General features: G+C 46.8%; 1 protein-coding gene across 1 annotated transcript in view; it reads left to right on the forward strand.

Moving 5' to 3' along the window:
• LOC146829386 (A-kinase anchor protein 17B-like) overlaps window positions 1–20,631 on the forward strand; it is a 616,345-nt gene that overhangs the window by 586,935 nt on the left and 8,779 nt on the right. The gene's annotated exons all lie outside the window — the stretch shown is intronic.

Genomic DNA, 20,631 nt, shown 5'->3' on the forward strand with positions numbered 1-20,631 from the left:
GGACCAGCTACCACCTGGAGGGTCAGATCGGGAAAACCGGAAAAGCACTTCAGTCTGCAAAGATAAAGGGTCTCCTCATGCAGGGTACCTCCTCAGTAAGATTCCAGTCCTCCGTCAAGACCACTTCTTCGGACGACCGCGTCTCAGATGAGCTCCACGAGTCGGGCGCCAAACTGTGGAAATGAACCTTTTTAGGGGCTCACCGGTGCAGGGGTTGACCCATATCTGTCCACGGGTCCTTAGACCAACAAAATAGAGATTGGCACAGAAGCTGGAATATCAAATAACAAGTTCATTCACTCATGAGTGAGACCAAGTCCATACAACACCCTCAGGTTTTCCAGGGGGTAGTGGCTTGAATACACAGACCTCGGGCCTTTTATACTTTTCTGCACTGGTAAGCATGTAGTTACAAATAGAAGGTACATGCCTACACAGGAATAACTACCGACAAACATGGGCAAATGGGAAATCACTTAGTCAGCAAAGTGGGAGGGGGAGCAGGAGTGCTTATGGCAGCACTAAGAGATTAACAAATTGATACCAAAGCTGTTCCTTAAAGCTAATGAGACGGACCAAGAGAGTATACAGGTGACTAGTCTGTGTAGTACTTAGTCGGATATTGGAGCCCTCATACAACCGTCTAGGTGTCGTGAATCACGCACCCATTGGGATGTGAAGCGTCATCATCGGGCTGCTCCTGCGTTGGGCCGGCTGGTGCAATGCTCAACGGGCTCTTTTAGGAGCGCTCTTATGGAGATCTTTTTATCCGGACAGCCGTTAGGTGATTGAGGGTAGGGGGCTCTATTGTGATGTAGATGAAAGAATAAGTGAGAATGTTACAATAGGTAGGGGAGTGCCCACTTAATCAGTTTATTTTGGGGCCTTCTTACCTAATTAAAAATAGTGTGAGGTGGAGTGTGGATGCCCAGAGTTATGTGCTAGGTAGTCAACACTGCCTCATCTAGGGTCAACATGTTTCTCGCCCTGTTTGAGAATTACTCTGGCGATTCATCAGGACCTATTGGATTCTATCTACATTATAGGCTGCATAACAAGTTTTAAAACAGCATTTTTTAACAAGATTACCTGCAACTCGGTCTACCTGTGGGAAAGAAGACCAATATGATTACAGAATGTCAAACATAAAATGTTGTAGTTATACGGTGCGTCTCATATGCAAAAAATGTGCAACTATAGTGATGGTGCACGCTAAGCGTGGTGATAAAAAACACACTAAAACCATGTGATGTGAACACTCCACAATGTGTCATTGGGTTCCAAGTAGCCTTATATAGCATCACAAGAACGTGCAGAGTGCACTTACCCTATCGTATTCAAAGGTTAGCGTGCTGCAGTTCCTGGTAGAAGACGCAAGGAGTTCCTTGCGTTCTGTAATTGTATATATGACAAGATTGCAGTTGAGTCTGAGACCAGGTGTTCTGGCAGCTACAAACTCTTAAGCATGTATATTGCTTTTAGCGGAGTCAGGAAGTTAACTAAAGTAGACAGCACAGGCAGGGAAAAAGACGAGCAGCAGAGGATGGAAGAATTACATAGCTGACAAAATGGATGCCACAACAAGATGGTTGCAGCTTATGCTAACAGAGATTATTTGCGATTTCCACAAGGTGGGGGGCGGAACATTTGGAGGGGTCCAGCTGCTCTGCTTCTTCTCCGGCTACCCCACGCTGGGACTCTGTCCATCCCTTGATCAAATCACCGGCTGTTCAAGTACTGTAAGGCTCACTCGCCTAGTTCGGGCCTATCTCTCGGGCCTACCAGCTCTCTTCGCTTTCCTGCGGCGCTCAGTGCTCCAGCCGCCCCTCACCGTGTGCTCTCCTGTACGGTGGGAGGGCCTCCGTAGGGGCTCCAGCCAACCATTCTGGTCTCTCGTTGGGGCCTTATATCACAGGGCCGCCAGGGGTCTAGCAGGTCGCAGGTGTCACAGGGAAGGGGCACCGCTCGCTCCTCGTTATCGCACCCGTCCTCCAGTGTCCGTCAGCCTCAAGGAGGGGGGCTTGTTCCTTCCGCTTCCAGACCGTCTGGCATTGCTTCCGCTTCCCTCCACCTGACGTTGCCAACACCCTCTCAACTCATGGGGCCAGTGCTGTGTTCACCATCCCTTAAGCGGCCGTCATCTCCTCTTCTCCCTCCTTCGCCGGCCACCGCCCGGCTCAGCACTCGGGCCTGACACGCGGGGTCGCAGTCAAGCCCACATCAGCTCCCACTCTACCCCTCTGGCATTACTTCTGGGGGGACCTCTGGGTGCATTCCAGGTCTTGCAGTGATGCGGGAAGGGGGGACACCCACTGCTACGATCTGCCACAGCTCCTTCCTGGTTTTCTGCCCAGATCCGTTACTTTTTGCTATGCGCCGCCATCTTGGCTCGCCTCACGGCCGTGATCGGCTCCCACAGCTTCACCGATCTCAGCCTGTCGTCTGGGATTTCTCCTTCTGTGGGGCGCACTGCTCCCTTTATGCAGCTGCGGGGGTGCACTGTGGGGGCCCCGGTCCAGCTCAGGGCGTCAGGATGATCTCAGATGGCAGACCGCCGTGAGCTCGCAAGCTTGCTGCCTACTCCATTGGCGCCAAGCCATGTCCCCTTGATCCAGTGTCTTCTTATAAGCTTACACCATCACTTGCAAAGAAAAATATGCTGCCAGACACCAAACTGTTATAGTCTGCTTCTTTTCTTTCCCAGCTGTCTGCACAAGGGTTTGACTTTTGGAGTGACACTATCAATGTAAAATCAATTTGGGGGACAAAAGATTGGACGAAAGATTGGCAGGTTAAGGGGAACAAGTCTTTGTTGAGAGCATGCCTTATACCACAAATAATGATTTTCCTGAACAAAACTGTGCAACAAACGTCATATCTTGATAAAATCATTTGCATGTTTTGAAAACTGGCCACAGCTTGCTAAATACAATGAGAAATCAATAGCCACCATGCTATGTAATGGCATGTACAATTCATCAGACAGCAATTAGAGGGGATGCTAGTTTGTCCGTTAGACACCAACGGAGGTCAAGCGCGGTTCCTGGGTAACAAGTGTTTTAAGATCAGCAGACTTGAATTGCGTTACTTTCAGACAGAACACTCAGGGGGACAGTGACAACTTACAGTATTGGGAAGTTGTGCCTTGATTGGCTATAACCTCAACATTGTCTCACGTGAAACAGCACTTGTCCCTTCTATCTGATGACCTGGAAGAACAGTACTTCTTTTTGGGTCCTCGAAAACGACATCAAAAACGCTTCCGAAATGCAAAATACAATGGAATATGGAAATCTTCTTAGCAGGAGGCTGCTGAAAGGCAGCGAAAAATTGACAGGGCCAATTTGGCAAAAGCTTTAGCAGTGGCTGACAACGGTATGAAAACCTTGTCTTCTAGAATATATTCCTTGGGAAACAAAGTGACGTTAGCAATTGACATTATCAAACATAATATGCCCGCATCACAACATGGTAGTCACAGCTTAGATCTAATTTGCTGTTGAGTTGGACATTTCAGACACTACTTTCTGGCCGCGTACCATGGCGACATAAAAATACCACAAACCTGTTTTCCCCTTACCACCTTACAAAACAGCAAATACTCATGCCATGTAAAGATGTGACATACACTATGTTAGACATGGCAAAACCAGAGAAGTTTACTTTCACCGTTGCTGAAACACTTTCCGTGGGTTGGATAATCCACAGGTTCATTACTCTGCCAATTGCGGCATTCCATTTCCAATACTGTCTACAATACCATCAAATGGGCAGATATGAAGCGTTAGTTGATGGGTATGTATGTGAGTATCGGGTAGTACCTTTTAAATTCCATTTGCGCAATAAGGAAACATTAGGTTGCATAACAGTGCAGGATTAGTTTCTCTGAAACCATATTGCTTACACATTCCACTTCATAAGTACACTATCACGACATCTTGAACAAATGTTATTTGTTATTTCGTCCATGAGGCGACATGGCTATCAGAAGAGAATTAACAATGTCAGCCTGACTGAAACCTCGATAAGGAAGCATGGATTATAAATACATACATATTTCCATTTTCAAATCAGAGGAGCACTCTACTGTCATTGTGATGTCATCGCTATTTTTCGGAGTCTCAGCCCAGCTGATTCCTGTTTACCCTCTGTGAGGAGGGATGTCCAAGTTGTGACCTGGGTACATTTATCTTCAGTTAATGGGGAGTTAGATCATCAAGTAAGGGATTCTTGGAAGAACACCGGCCTATGCAACTAGGTTAGGGAACGCATAGTAGTACATTATACACAGTACTTATATTCCAGCATATATATACTGCTTCAGCACAATGGTGGAGTTGTTCATTCTTTTCACTGTCCTCATATTGCTAATCACTTTTGTTTGCTTCTATCTATTAATAATAACAGCGCATATATTCTATACAAGAATCACAGTGGTGCAATAAATATTGAAACACCCCTTTGTGTATTTCTTGTGTATCTACCTGAGTATGCATGAGTGACTTGGCAAAATGGTGCTAGATCTGTTACCATGGTTCCCTGGGGAGTTAGGGTTTTACTGTTCTGAGCTTGCCAAAACCAATAGTTACCTGACTGGGTTTAGGGGTACTCATGGGGCACTTGAGCTAACAGGACTATCGACCAACATATCCTGAAGGGGTGTATGGAATTAGTCTAGCACCATCCCAACGTTGATGTTGTCCTAACAAACATACAGTTCCTAGTGAGAAAGTGAAAACTGCTCGACAATGAGGCCGCCTCATCCTAGGCTTCTAATAAAACTTCTTGAATTTGGAATCCGATGACTAATCAACCGTCTGAATGATGTCCTTCAAATGACCTCCAATTGCCAATGCTTTTGAAGCTAAGACTCTACTTTCCGAGTGGGCCCCAAAGACAGAGGTATCAATGCAAGCCTCCGACATAAGCCATTGAACCCACCTTGCAATCATGAGAGATAGTACCCCTTTAAAAGGTTTATTTAGAGAAATTAGCAACTGGATTGACTCCACCTCCAAGATCTCGAACACCAAGGAGCCTCTACCCCCGCCGATGTCCCCCCGTGACACGGCTCGCAGGATTACTTAAACCTTGGATACCTGTTTCACCAAGGATCTCCGGGACGCGCCGGACACCTATACCTGACTCCCCCGGCTCTAAACGCCACTCTTGGACAAGGGACCGTGTCCTCCCAGCACCGTTCATATCATACAACCCTGTCCTGATGATGATCCTGAGTAATTGGATCGAAACGTCGTCGACTTCTCAGCGCAACTAAAGGCGCACCATCGGTGCTTCAACGAAATTATTGTCATTTTTCCTCCAATTTGTAAATCATTGTCTGGAACCACCATATTCACTGTACATACTTGCTCACATCCGCACCTTGCGCCATGTTTTCCGCTGACCACACATTGTCACTTGAGTTGCCACTATTTGTGTCACCTACACAATTAAGCACCAAGTCCAATTCGGGTTGTTCACGCATTTTTGCCTTCAGTGCTGTTATAACTGTATGTAAATATTTTCTAAATCTGTTCTTAAATATATGATGCTAAATGCAAATTTCAAAAAAATCGGTTTAGAGTCTCCAATTTCCCTTTGTGTAATGTATTGTACTTGCATGCCTAACCGTCCTTCCTAACGATACCAGTTGAGATACTGTTGTTTTGTTTCACTGTAAGAGATGTAGTCATTCCATTTTGAAATGGCGGTACACCTCCCAGCCATCCAGCTCTCAAATTGATTACAATACGCATGCCTTTGTCTTTCTTCTCTACTAAGAAGAGAGTGCTGAGAAACCTACAAGGGTGTAAAGTAGAGGGGAAGATTGCCCCTTTGTGTAAGAGAAAGATGACTTCTTGATTAATCAATTGGCTGTCCGTCTAAGGAAAAACATATAGTCTTGGCCTGTGACTCTGTATTGGTGTGCCTTAGAACTCAATGTGGAAGGAAGCCTCAGATCATCTGTAACAACCAAGCATCCCTGGTAATTTCCCTCCATTTGGCTGTGAAGAGACCCAAATTCTTCCCACCTTTAGATGGGAAGAAGGGGTACTCATTACCTGAAATTCCACCCGGGGTGTTGGCTATGCCGTGGAAAAATCCTCTATCCGCACATCCACAGCCACCACCTCTGGTTGGGAAGAAGTCTCCGAAGCATCACTAGTTCTAAAATTGGTATTGCAATTTCCCTGTACCTTCTGGGAAGCTGGGGAATATGGGTGGCTTGAAGAAGCTCCCTGCCTCTACCACCCTCTTCAAAAATACGCTTGCCGAAAACCCATTTGATAGATAGTTGGATCTTATCCAACAAAGGGAAGGTGGTAACACATTTACCCAGCTCTTAAATGTATTGTATCACTGAAATTGTGCTTGCTTTAATAAAAAGTTTAATAAAAAAAAAAATTTACCCAGCTCCTGCACAAACTGTTCTCTGAAGAGACCACCATCTGCCACTGCTCCTGCTTCAGAGGTAGCCAATTCTCAGTCTATCTTGATTAACAGGAAGTGTTGTCTCTCAGTTGAGAGGATGCAGTTGGCATTGCCCAGGAAACATACAGCCCGCTGTGCCCACCCGAGAGGACTTCCGGGGAAATAAATTGCTAGTGTCTTTTGCCTTCTCGGCCATATCCAAGATCTTGGTTAGAGGACCAAGAACATCCAGCAGCTTGTCCTGGCAATTCTTCCAGGAACGGTCTATCCCTTTATTGGGGTCTTTGATGAACTTGGAAATGAATGTGACCATCAATTTCAGGCGTCAGAGCAACTTTACCGTACAAAGACGGTCTTGGGCAATACGCCCTAAGGCGGCTCCTCACATCCTTGTCCATCAGTTTGCAAATGCGACTGGCCAAATACCGGGCTATCCAATGTCCCGGAACCCGGTTTGCAGACCTCGAATGGTAAATATATTCAGGGTTTAGCATGCCCTCTGGCAGGGGCGTAGCTTCAGGTGGGGTTTAGGGTGTTAAACCCCCTTAATAAATGTATATTTTGATAAATAGTTGGGCACAGGTGGTTTCAGTCGAGTATGGTGAGGTGTCTGTTAGAGTTCCCCAGGAATTTTTACATACACACAGAAAAAACTCACACACACTGCCTCCCGCTCTCTTTTGAAATTCCTCAAAATGTTAGTTATTTTACAAAATATTGTGTTTACTCCCACCTAGTGCCCCTCTCAATCCACATTCCTCTCCCCTTCCTATGCCCCTCAAGCCCCTTTCATGCACCCTGTTTGAACAAAGCATTTTAAATAAATATGCCTGCGTGAATGTTCGACAATCTGAAATGTACACCCCTCCAGTCTTACTGACCCAGATACACCCCCTGCCCTCTGGTTCTGCCGATCCCTCCCTCCCCTAGTCCCTCATTAGAGGTGGAAGAATCATGCCTAGCCTTACAGCCTCCAACTTACTGACAGCATTCATACATGCACCACACAGGCAGGGCACTCAGCTTCCCATGCAAACTCAGGCAAACACGTCTATACTCTGTTCATAAGGTAGTGGTTCTTTAATTAACATGTCTAAAGTTGAGCAAACTGCTTTTCCACTTGACTTTAATAGTGGCTCTAAGTCAAGCAGAGAGATGTGTGCCTGAATTCAACCTTGCTTTGGGACATAGGGGAGAACATATGCAGAAGAACATCGCTAAACCAGTCCATGATCTACCCAAAGTGAAATTGTAACAAAACAGTTTTGCAGTGTTTTTCTGCGTCTTCTTTTCAGTATGTCCTAAAGAAAGTTTGTATTTTGGCACAGTGCTCTGTTTGACAAAGAGTCTCTATCATAGAGAAGTGTATAGACCACCATCAGTTTAAATTTTACCTTGGGCAGACTTTCTCATCCAAGGCTTCTGGGGAAATCTTTAGTGGATCTGTGACTATGTGTACTGGGGCCAAACTACTACTATATTTCTGCTACTGCAGTTTGGCTTCAAGATCCAAAGAAGGTTAGCTTATGGAAATCTTCTAGGAGAAAAATGCTTTGTGAAGGGTGACTCTTTGGACACATGTGCAAAAAGGGTATATCTGGGCAAAGAGCACCTCATATAGCCAGTTCACTCTTGTGAAATCATACTATCTTGCTCTAAGCACTGAAGCTTCAGCAAGTCTTCAACAGTCTGAAAAAGTATGAAGTAGCTAATTAACCCTTCTCTATGGCGTCACTGGCATGTCCCCAATTCTGGTATCGTCATGCTATGGAAGCACCAGTCAGTGTATTTGTTCTGTAGATCCCTCCAGTTACCCACCTGTGTTTTGTGGATTGATTCCTCTGCTCAACTTTTAGGAGTCCTGCTGGTGTCCCTAATCTGTCCTGTAACATTAGACAGGAGATTTTGCTTTCCCCGTTGACCAACACCTATCTCAGTATCTTTAGAGAAATTGAAATTGGTACTGTTTGTAGCCACCACTTAGGGTGAGAGACTCAATTCCTCTAACTGGATGCTTCTAAGCTCCACTCTAATGTTTGTGAGGTAGGTTACATGGCTGAATTAATTCCAAAGTTCTATAGGAGTAGTAAAATAAGACATCTGTGTAGCTTAATGAGCAGGCATTCACTATGGACAGCTTTTACTTTGTGAATTCTTACCATGTGCTAAAGGCAGAGGACCCAATTCACAAAAACGTACACTTTTCTGTATGTTTACTATTTTTTTGGTATTCACAAACTACAAGTTAATAGTATGCTTACAACTGTGGAGACTCCAGTAAGGGAGAAAGAGAGACATGCTCCTGCAGTTTAGTTGATGGAAACCCAGAATGCTGCTTATAGGGCTAGTCCTAATGTGGCTGGTGCAGCAGCCTGACTTTGGAAGTATTTCCCGTTTCTATGAGTGTCTGTAGTTTCCGTTGAACTGTTCTGTACCTTCTTCATGTTTGAACCCTCTGGGCCTTTAGTGAGTCTTTTCAGGGATACCTAGTCTGGTACCCTGGCACAGTTTTGTGATAGATATGATGAAGGACACTTTGTAACTCTTTCATTTCTGTTCGTTCTCTCATCTCCTTCACAACATCATTTTGGGTGCAATACCCCCAGCAGTACTCTGAACCATCAAGCTTCCGAGAGTTTTTGCTTAGTGTATCCTCGTTTCTTATGATAAATCCATGTCATTGTGCATTTCCTAAGTGCAGGAAGGATTTGGGAATTGTGCAGAATGTATTAGCTGAGCCAGTGTTTGTTTTTTGAGTGAATGCCTAGACTTCTGCTGTTATTGAGAAGACGAAATATGTGGTTTGGACAAGGCTTCATCTTGTAAAAGTATGAATGAATCTCTCAACGGGACCAAAACTAGTGTTGAGAAGGCTGGATTAATTGGTGGAAATCTAGATAAAGGAGGTCAGGATTTTTTTTTCAACATTATTCAGTTGAGGATCAAAAAGTAGAAGTCAATTGTGAACCAAATAGTCAGTGTCTCAGAACTGAAACTTAAAGAATGTATTATTTTGAAAGAGTTTGTTGTCTGGTCGTACATTGAGTAGTGTGTGCAAACTGTTATGAAAGAGCCTTGGACCACCACTGACACTTCCGGACCATCAATCACAATGTCATGGAGATTCTGGGCTTCTTTCTCCATTCAGTCCAATAAACATGAACATGTTGTCAGTGGCAGCTCGTGACATTTGAAAGTGGTGTGGCGTAAAAGCTGGGTATGACTTTTATGTAGCTATCAAAGCGAGCAAGCTTAATGGACAAAGGTGGGGTCCGGGGAAGTCCTCCTCCTGAGAAAAAATGTAAAAAAACATTGGCAAATGGTGCATTTTAAAGCAAATGAATTTAGTTGGAAAGCAAGATTTATAAAGCAGTGGCAATGTATAGTGTTGAAATATTAAACACATTAAACACTGCCCCAAATCTTACTGCATCAGTTTCTGTAATTTGCAAATTGTACAGCTTGACAACTTCAGGCCCTGGCTGTGCATGCTCAGTGCCTTGAAATGCATGCGGTATTGACTCAGGAAGAAAATGCTGTAATCAGGCTTTGGCCGGGACCCTCAGCTGCTGGCTGCAATAAGTCATATAGAAATAGTTTTTTTATGTCAAATATATTACAGAGGCAGGTACAGTCAATAAATACATTAGGTAGAATCTGCAAGTGAGACCAACTACACATCGAATAACACGGTAAGGCAAATAGATATTGAACCAAGGCAAAGAGCTTAGCAGTATACAAAGGAGCAGTATTACACACTTGGTTGCAAAGATAAAAACCAATAGTACTAGGAGGTGTCAATCTTCCCCCTCAGAACCATCCCCAGAGGATGTTTTATCATTGTCCTGAAACATACCCAGCAACTGGGCCCAGAGCAGTGTAGCCTCACCCTCCTCCTCCTCTGTGTGTGATGTTCTCCTGTGTTGTTCCTCTGCCGCCTCCCTCGCCAACATATCACAAAGCCAATGTGTTAACAGTGGGACCCTCGTAACCATCCAACCAATGGCCACCCACCTCTTTGCCAACAATAAGGCCAACTGGGCTAGTCTATAGAAGATCGTGCATACCCTGGGGCACACCACCACTCCCAGAAGACAATCAAGCGAAGCCAAGTGAACATGAATTCCAGTAACCAACTCTATATGCGGTAACCACTTGTTCCCAATAAGCCTAAACCTGCACACATTCCAATGCCAAATGTGAGATGGTGGCCCCAACCTACCCGCAATGCGCATATGTGACCCCCTAGTGGGGTCTATTTTATTGAGGCCATGTGAAGTAACTTATGTACAGTGCAGAAGATGAAATTGTAAAGGTTTTAGCATGTTGTTACAAGATACAGTGCGGGCAAGGCCCAACACGCTCACCCAGCCCGAATATGAGAGAGGTGTACCCGAATCTCCTTTTCCAGACTCCATACGCAGAAAATTAGTGCGATTGCATATCTGACCTAAGGACCCTTTAAAAATGGGTAATTAAGTGGTGTTCCTCCCCCCATCCAAAAAGACCATCCAGGACCGCAGAGGGCTGGGGCGCCGCAGGAAAATCCGACCAGACTCCCTCGCCACAGTTTCCAATTTTGCGTAGTATAAGAAATGGCCTTGTCCTATCCCAAAAGTATCCATCAAATGAGATGAAGGCAAACATCCCCTGTTCCCACACATCCCCCTCCGGCCACTGCTCCTTAGACATAATTGAGTCAATATTCCTAAAGAACGTCAAATTCCATAGTTTTAATTCCCTACTGAAGGGGGCTCTCCGAGTTACTTTGTAAACCACTTTTTCCCATATACCAGCCATATGTGTGACTAAGTACGGAGCAGGGCGCTCCGACCTGGCTCCTCGCATTAACAGTTGAGGATGAGTGTCACCTCCGAACTCAGTTCCCAGAAGCCCTTTCTCCCAATTGTCTGACACTGTAAGCCACCTTTCTGCATGCTGCAAGTGTGCAACGTAACAGTGGAACTGCACATCCGGGATCGCCCATTCCCCATCCTCCAAGTCCTTCTTCAGTGTTGTGAGTGCCACCTGGCTGCGCCTACCCACCCACAAAAGAGACACCAACAGATCTCCAACCTATGGAAGAACTGATCCTCCAGGGGAAACAGGGAATTTTGCACAATGTATTGGCAGTGAGGGAGAAAATACATTTTTGCCACGGCTGCACTACCCCTCACTGATAGAGGGAACCTATTCCATAATTTAATGGAATTCTCCAGCCCCGTTAGCACCCTATCTACATTCAGTCGCTGATATGGTACCTCAGCGTGTGTGACCCAGCTCCCCAAATACTGAAATCCCTTCAATTTTCTTGGAAGACCCACATCTGGCAACTGATTTAGTTGTTTCCCAACCAATTCGCCCAGAGGGAACAACAACAACTTGCGGGCATGGATCTTAAAACCCCAAATCTCACCAAAATCTTCAAAGAGATGCATCAGAATGTGAACAAACACCCCAGACAAGCACACATATATCAATGTGTCATCCGCATATAGCAAGACAACATGAACATTATCACCCACCCTGATCACCCACGGTCCCAGCTCTGCATGCAGGAACAGCACAAGAGGCTCAATTGCCAGGGCAAACAGGAGGGGCAAAAGAGGGCACCCATGATGAGTACCCTGTCCCACCGGCCAAGCATCAGAAAGTTCACCACAAGCCTGATGGGTATAGAAGGAGCTGTATACAGTAGTTGTATCCAAGCACAGAAATTGAGTCCACACCCCATGCCCCGCCACACCGCCATCAAAAAGGCCACTCCACGGTGTTAAATGCCTTTTCAAGGTTTAGGGAGACCAAGGCCTTCTCACCCTCCCCTTCAATCAATTAATCAATCAGGGATTTGTAGAGCACACTACTCACCAGTGAGGGTCTCAAGGCACTGGTGGGGGGTTTCGGGCAGCTCCGGTCATCTGAAAAGCCAGGTTTCAAGGCTCTTCCTGAATGCTTGCAGTATGGGGCTTCAGGTCTTCGCTGCGATGTAGGAGAAGGATCTGCCTCCTGTTCTGGCTCTGTGGCTGCAGGGGATTTCGAACAAGGCTTGGTCAGCGGAGCGGAGGTTTCTCTTGTGGGCATAGAAGGAGATTCTCTCATTGAGGCATTGTGGTCCGTTGTTGTGGAGTGCTTTGTAGGCATGTGTGAGCAGCTTGAAAGTCACTCTATTTTTGAGAGGGAGCCAGTAGAGGTATTGTAGGTGTTTGGTGATGTGGTCTTGTCGTGGGATGCTGAGGACGAGTCTGGCTGCAGTATTCTGGACGGTCTGGAGTTTGAGTAGTAGAGATTTGTTTATGCCAGCTTGGAGGGCGTTCCCATAGTCCAGCCTGCTGGTGATGAGTGCGTGGGTGACGGTCTTCTTGGATTCAGGGGGGTTCCATTTGAAGGTCTTGCAAAGTATGCGGAGGTTGTTAAAGCATGTGGAGGATACAGAGTTGTTCTGTGGGTTCATGGTGAGGGAAGAGTCGAGTATGATGCCGAGGTTGCAGGCATGGTCCATGGGTGTGGGAGGGCTGCCAAGGGTGGGGGGCCACCAGGTGTCATCCCACACGGAGGGGCTGGATCTGAGTATGAGGACTTCCATTTTCTCTGAGTTGAGCTTCAGGCAGCTATTGCTCATCAAGGTTGCGACGTCCTTCATGCCTTCCTGGAAGTTGTGCTTGGTGATGTTGGGTTCCTTGGTGAGGGAGAGGATGAGCTGGGTGTCACCGGCACGGGTTACTATGCGGAGTCCGTGTTTTTTGACGATAGTTGTGAGGGGGGCCATGTAGATGTTGAAGAGCGTGGGGCTGAGGAAGGATCCTTAGGTACTCTGCATCTGATCTCGGTGGGCTCGGAGAGGAAGGGCAGGAGTCTAATTCTTTGAGTTCGCCCGGCGAGGAAGGAGCGGATCCAGTCTAGGGCAGCTCCATGTATGCCAGTGTCGTGGAGTCTAGCGGCTAGTGTGCGGTGGGAAACGGTGTCGAAGGCTGCTGAGAGCTTTAGTAGAATGAAAGCTGCAGTATGGCCTTGGTCAAGGAGTATGCGGATGTCGTCCATGGCAGCTAAGAGGGCGGTCTCGGTGCTGTGGCTGCTGCGGAAGCCGGATTGAGATGTATCGAGAGTGTCGTTAGATTCGATGAAGTTCGTTTGCTGGGTGTTGATGATCTTCTCAGTGATTTTGGCGCTGAAGGGGAGGAGGGAGATGGTCCTGTTGTTATTGAGGTCCGTCGGCTTCTTTAGGAGGGGTTTGACTTCTGCATATTTCCAGTCATTGGGGAACATGCCTGTTTCGAGGGTGCAGTTGATTGTCCGTCGTAGTTCTGGTGCGATGGCAGAGGCACCCTGTGGAAGATGTGTGGCAAGCAGGGGTCAGTGGGAGCTCTGGAATTTATGCTCCTCATGGTCTTTGTGGTGTCTTCTGTGGTGACAGGGGTCCAGTTGAGGAAGGTCGGCTGAGTGGAGTTGCTTGTGGAAGGTGTTGTGTCGGTGCCTAGGTCCTGTTCGTCGAAGTTGTTGTAGACTGCCCTGATCTTGTGGTGGAAGAAGGAGCCGAGCTTGTGGCAGAGGTCCTGGGAGGGAGGGACGTCAGAGGTTTAGCTGGGGAGTCTGGTGAATTCTTGTATGATGTTGAAGAGTTCTTTGGAGTTACGGGAGATGGAGAGGATTCTGTTCTGGATGAAGTTCCTCTTCGTAGATCTGATGAGTTAGTGGTGTGCTGTAGTGGCGGTCCTGTAGGAGGTGCGTGTTTCCGGGGTTTTGCTGTTCCTCCAAGCTTTCTCGAGTCGTTGGCACGAGTGCTTGGATTCTCGGAGGTCCATGGTGAACCAGGTGGCTTCCGTGGTGTGTTGTCTGTCGGAGTTCTGAGGGGGTGCAAGCATGTTGGCGCAGTCTGCGATCCATCGGAGTTCATTGGCTGCAGAGTTGGTGTTGGTCATGGTGGGGGGAGGAGTGCGGGTGAGGGTGGGGGCGAGGTGCTCTTCAGTGATCTTGCTCCAGTTTGTGCGCAGGGGGCGTGGTGTTGGCTTGAGTGAGGTGAGTTTCGTGAAGGAGAGTGGTGGTCAGTCCAGTGGGGTTGTATGGTGTGACTGACGCTAATGTTGATTCCTCCGGCGAAGATGGAGTCATGGTTGTGTCCCACCTTGTGGGTGTGGGTTGTGACGAGGTGCTTCAGTCCGATGTTGGCGAGTTTGTCTAGAAGGGCGTGGAGTTGGGATCGCTGATGTTGTCAAGGTGGAAATTCAGGTCTCCGAGCAGTATGTAGTCCATGGAGGCGAGGGCGTGGGGCGCGATGTGGTCTACGATGGTGTTGGTGAACAGGGCGTGGGGTCCGGGAGGTCTGTAGGCGAGAGTTCCACGTAGGGTTGTTCTGGGGTTAACCTTGATCTGGAAGTGGATATCTTCCATAGGGGGCACGGAGTCGTTCGAGATGGAGGTTGTCAGTCAGAGGGAGCTTTTGTGAACGATGGCGAGGCCTCCTCCGGGGTAGTTGGGGTGGCCTTTCCTCTGGATATTGTACCCGTGGGGGATGGCGGTTGCGATGTCGGGTGCGCAGCTGGTGTTGGTCCAGGTCTCTGAGAAGAAGGTGACGTCAGGCGAGAGGGTGTTGAGGAGGTCCCAGATTTCTACTGCGTGTCTGTGCAGGGAGCATACGTTGAGGAGGATGCAGCTCAGGGGTTTGGGTGCGCTGGCGTCCGGTAGGTTGGCGGTGGCTGTCTGGGTCCAGAGGTGTGTGAAGGTGAGGCACCGGTGTCAGCAGGAGAACGGGCCTAGGGTGATGCTCAGCGTCAGGTGCTGTTGCGTCCGGGGCTTAGAATGTGGAGGGTTGCTGGGTTATAGCGGCGGGAGGTCGGGAGGTCGGAGGAACAGGGTCCCTGGTGCTGGTTGCAGTCAGGTCACTGACAGGCGAAGACTTGCTTAAGTTTGGTGCACCTTTGCCGCGCCAGCGGCGCGGCCACACAGCGGCCGGCATAAAGTACGGGGCGGGGAGGCAGAGCAGCTGGGAGGTAAGAGCGGGAACAGGCCGGGGGGGAGGGGCCGTGGGGGCAGCAGCAGCAGGAAAAGGGAGCAAAAAGGCAAACTGGAAAATAAAAAACAAAACAGTGGAAGCAGCAACAGATAAACGACACAGACAGACAAAAAGGCACAAATAGACAAAAATAGAAAGGCACAAATGGACAAAAACAGAAAAACAAACAGTTGGCTGGCAGAGCGGACCAGCAGAAGAGCAAGGCTCTCCCACTGGACCACCAGGGATGAGGCGCAGCCAGGAGCCTACGGGTGGAGGAAAGCCTTAAACACCTTACCTGGAGTCTGGAGACCAGAAGGCGCTTGGGGCAGTGCCTTAAGGACGGAGGGGAGAGCGGTTACCCTAACCAGGAGGTCAGAGGTCTTGCTCCTGGCCCCTTCCAAGGTATCATGCAGAACATGGGCTAATCTGGGGAGGTTGTGTGTGGTGCTACATCCTCATGAACCAGATCTCGAACCACCCCAGCCAGCCTTATTGCCAGTATTTCACATAATATTTTAAGGTTGGTGTTAAGCATAGTGAGGAGACTATATGCTGCAGGGTCCGTAGGTTCCCCCCAGGCTTCAGCTTCAGGCACACTGCCCCGTCTCTAATGGTTGGCAGTAGAAGACACTTCCGCCTCACCTCCAGCAACTTTTCCTTTAGGTCAGGAGCGAAGGTGTGATAGAACTTCACCAGCAATTCATCACCGCCTTGTGCTTTGGACCTATTATGCACCTTCATGTCTGAACCCACCTCCTCAGCTACAGACATAATAAAGTCTCACTCCAGATCCCGCTCCCACCCCTGCTGTCAGGATTCCTACCATAGCTCACCTCTCTTGACTCACAATATACCGGCATGACTCATATCCTTCCTCCCAATACTTAATGAAAGAACAAACGTCTAGTACCCTGACTTTTGACCACATTACATGATGTTGGTAATAGCTTGCTGTAGCTGGTATTCCCAAGTTTGTTTGAAAAGGCTTAATAGCTTTTACAAATGTTTTACCATGCATATGCAAGGTCAGGTTTCAGGTGCCACAGAAACATCCAGACGATCCACCGGAATAAGCACCAAGCAACCAGCATAGATGACCTCAACGTGAACCTTCCAGAAGACAGCCCTCATCAAATTAAGTCACTCACTTTAGGGCCCCAACTGACCTCCAGGGAGTTGCACACCTCCTTCCATCAGGGCAGCCCCCATGCGGGTCCCCATGCAGGATTGCTCCAAATATTGACCTGCAGTGATCCCAATCACTGCAGCAGGCCAGTCAACCAAGTGATCCCAGCTCAATACCTGTATGCCCCCACTCACAGGACAGCTGGCACCCACGGATTCAGAATGGCTGCGCGGCCACAGCCAGTCACAGCGACGTCCGAGGGTGATCCTCCACCAGTCCTTGGATCCCTTAATGCTGCGGTTCCTGCTCCATAAAGGCTGATGGGCCGATTCATCGCTGGGTGCTCCCCTCAACACCAGCAGCTGGCAGCAAGGGGCATCCGGGATATTCTAAAAAGTTTTTGACCACATGACTTATGATCCGCACATCGATGGAGGGACAAAGCGCCCACCAAAAGAGAACAAGCCACCCATCACAGCCCACAGCAGGCCGCGCTCCAAACCGGGGGCAGGGCGCGTTCCTCTGGTGCAGGTTACGGCCTCGCACCCGCCCTCCGCAGCAGTCTCTGCAAGGGATAAGCATCCTCAACCCCAGCCAGCACAGAATTCCCGCAGCACCAGGGTGGGGAAACCCCACTCCTGTCAGGGGGTCGGGAGTTCCGGCGATTGCATTTCCCACAGCCTGCAAGGCCGCCCTTTAGGTCCACCACGGGCCGCCGCAGCTTACCACCGTCACCAGCATCACCTCTGCAGTCCCTTCAGGTCAATTTTGAGTGGTAATGACAAGGCACATTTCTGTGATCCCAATAGCGTGCCACCCAAGTGTTTTTTTGGTTTCTCTCTGAGATGTTATTGCATCCAGATATATAATACACCTGGCACACACTTAAAACCTGCCAGTACTTTTGACTTTGTCAATGATTGTTAGCTGTTTAAGATAAATGCGTAACAATAATGTTTTGCTATAAGTAATTAACATTGGAAATGTTTCAATTCTGACATTGTAAGACTGTGAAATAAATATTATTGAGGCCTGTAGAAGGAGTATTGGTCTTCAGTTATGTGCGCTTTATATTAACTATGTATGCTGTTTTTCTCTGCACATCTTGTTCTTGTCCACCTGCACATCTTCACCCTCATCTCTTTCCTCTTCAGCACCCTCTTTTCACTCTCCCCCAAAGGCACTTCCTTGCATCTCCTTTACTTCACCACCCACAAACATACACTCAGTCATATTTAAGCACTTTATTTTGTTTTACTTTTGCCTTATAAATATTTTGACATCTGTATACCCCCTTCACACACATTTACACAGAATTTCAATTGCAACTGGAGTTGCATTGTTGCTGCCTGCAGCTAGGCAAACCCACTTCAAAAGTCACTTTTCTTTGCCAGTTTTCGCCTCAGCGCCAGAGCTCTCAATTAAAGCCCCACATAAACACCAGGAATGACTCAAAGTATTGATTATACAAGAGTAATAAGATGCGCACAAAAAACAGAAACCCAACATGATGAAATAGCTAACTCTCTTGGGGAATGCAAGATTAAGTAAAACGTGAAAAAAGAGCAACTAAATTACTGACATGCATTACCGTAACATTTTTAGCATTAATTTTTGTAAATCAATCCATGTTTTTGGCAATAATGTTAAGGCCATGCAGATAGGGCCAGTTTTACCTCCATAACTGTCTTTACTATGAGCACATATTTCTCTCTTTGTGCTTGAGTTCGATATTTGAATCAACTTCGCAAGGGAACCAAAGCCCTGCTTGTCTTTTGGAACAAATACAGCATCTTCACTTCTAGTCTAGTTCTTCAGAGCAAGGTGGGTCAGTCAGCATGGGACCGATAGCCCAGACTTAAATGCATTCTTTTTGTTTAGATATATGATCATATATCTAAATAAATCGATCTATTTAGTTATTTTAGGTAAAAGTGTAGGAATTTCAGAAGGGCGCAGACCCAGAGTCCTAATAGAGAAACCACCTCGGAATTCTGTGCCCTGTGAGATACCCTAGAGCTGGGCTGAACGTTTTTCAAAAGAACCATGAGAAATCTCAAGGGGATTACCGGCAGGATATGCTATTTTCAGATCATTAAGTATAGAATGCTCATGTACCTCCTGCAGAATGTTTACTCACGTGGAATCTATAGAGCATGTAAGATACAGGAATAAAAGGGCTTATATATCTCCCTTCAGACCTTTGATATCACCTTGTTGGGTGCTATGGGAAAGGGGAGGGAAGAAGTACAATAACCAAATGGATTGCTGCTTCTGGAGCCACTTGTGAAAAACCTACAAATGTCCTAAAGGCTTGTGTTTTCGCAATCAATTTTTTTCCACCTTGATGTTTGACGTAATGCAGCCTTCTTCTCATTAGAACAGGAATTACCATACTGTTGCATTCATTTCCAAAGGGGAATATGGCCCTGTTTACTGGCTAAAACTGAGGAATTCTTCTCAGGTACCAAGCCAGGAAACCTAAACCATGGCCAACGGCCCTTCCCTTCCCCGTCTCAAAGTGAGAGCTATGATGTACATGGGTATTGCGGCGTAGGTAGGTTAAAGAGAGGTCAAAACACCTACGCACTCCCAGCGGATGCCATAATTCTAAAATCAAGCAGAGCCTGTCCAGCCACTCTCTACAAATTGCTTGTCTTTTGCCAAATATTTACACAAAGAAGGGAATAGAAAAAAAACTGTTAATCTCACCCTAGAGTGGTCTACACTGCATGATAGCATACATCATTGCAGATAGAGTATCCATTTGGCAATGCAAGGAATCAAACAAGGAACCTCCTTAATTCTGAAGAGGTGCAGTAGATGGCGGGAGTTTTCAGAGCAGTACTGGGAATCCCAGAAATTAAGTGGTTGTACGATTAGGCAACAAAGATGCCGTTCTCATAATGAGAGACTTGGGCCTGATTCAGAGTTTGGGGGCTGTGTTAGATCATCACAAACTTGATAGAAATCCCGTCCGCCTTATTAAAAGTGCATTATATTATCTATGGCACCTGTAATAAGGCGGATGGGATGTTCTTCACGTTGTGACAGAGTAACTATTCTGACAAACTCTAAATCAGAACCTTACTCTCAGACTGTGACAGACACAACGAGGCAACAGATAGCCCTAGAGGTGCAATTGTTGCTATAAGCAGAGTCTGAGATATTTTAAAACAGAAACACAGTTGAAATTAAGCTTTACGGGAAGGTAGTTCTACATTTTCATGTCACAACAAGGGAATGATTACAATAGAAACTGATTTAATTCACGGTCTAGGGTTTCCAGGCGAGGAGGATCACGTTCCTGTGGTGGCTATCCACATTTCTCAGTGAGGTATACAGGACACTGTATGTGGATTGCCTTGTATGCCTGCCACAGTATATTAAAGATGGTTTTGACTTCCATTACTTTCAGTCCATGGTCATTGGGATTTGTGAAATGTGGTCTGATTGAAGTGAGCTTGACATCAGACAGCTTGACAAATGCAGCAGATCTTGATTACAAAGGCCCATCAGCAAGGCATTGCATCCCATTTTTATTTTTAAACATTTGGAGAGCGCATGGCCACCCAACCTGGACTTCCTAGAGCTAACTAAACCAGCAGCCTGAGAACAGCAGATGCAGTAGTCAGAAGGGCCAGGTCTTAAGCTTCTTCTTGAAGATGATCATATGTGGACTCGAACTCAACTGAATTGGAAGTGCGGTCCAGAGTTTAGCAGCTTGAACCCTAAACTAAAGCAATAGCAGATAATTCTTAACATTAGAACATTGAATACCGTGCAGAAGTCCCAGGGGTTCAAGTTATTCTGTACCAATTGCTGCAGTTTCTTTTCTCATACTCAAGGACATTTTTCTAGATTTTTCCTAGAGAAATGTCCAGAGGTTGGGAAGGCGTTGAATAAAGAGTGTGGTATACCTGCTAAACTCGTAATCCTGATTTGTGTTACTGGCTGAATTGGGATTACCTGCCAATTACATAGCAGGAACTAATATAGATGCTTACACGTTTTCTGCTATATTAATATAAATCTTCAGTAAAGTGCAAAATCATCATAGTAGCAACTATAGGATTCAAAT

Source organism: Triturus cristatus, chromosome 5_2, assembly GCF_964204655.1.
Source record: "Triturus cristatus chromosome 5_2, aTriCri1.1, whole genome shotgun sequence".
Lineage (NCBI taxonomy): Eukaryota > Metazoa > Chordata > Amphibia > Caudata > Salamandridae > Triturus > Triturus cristatus.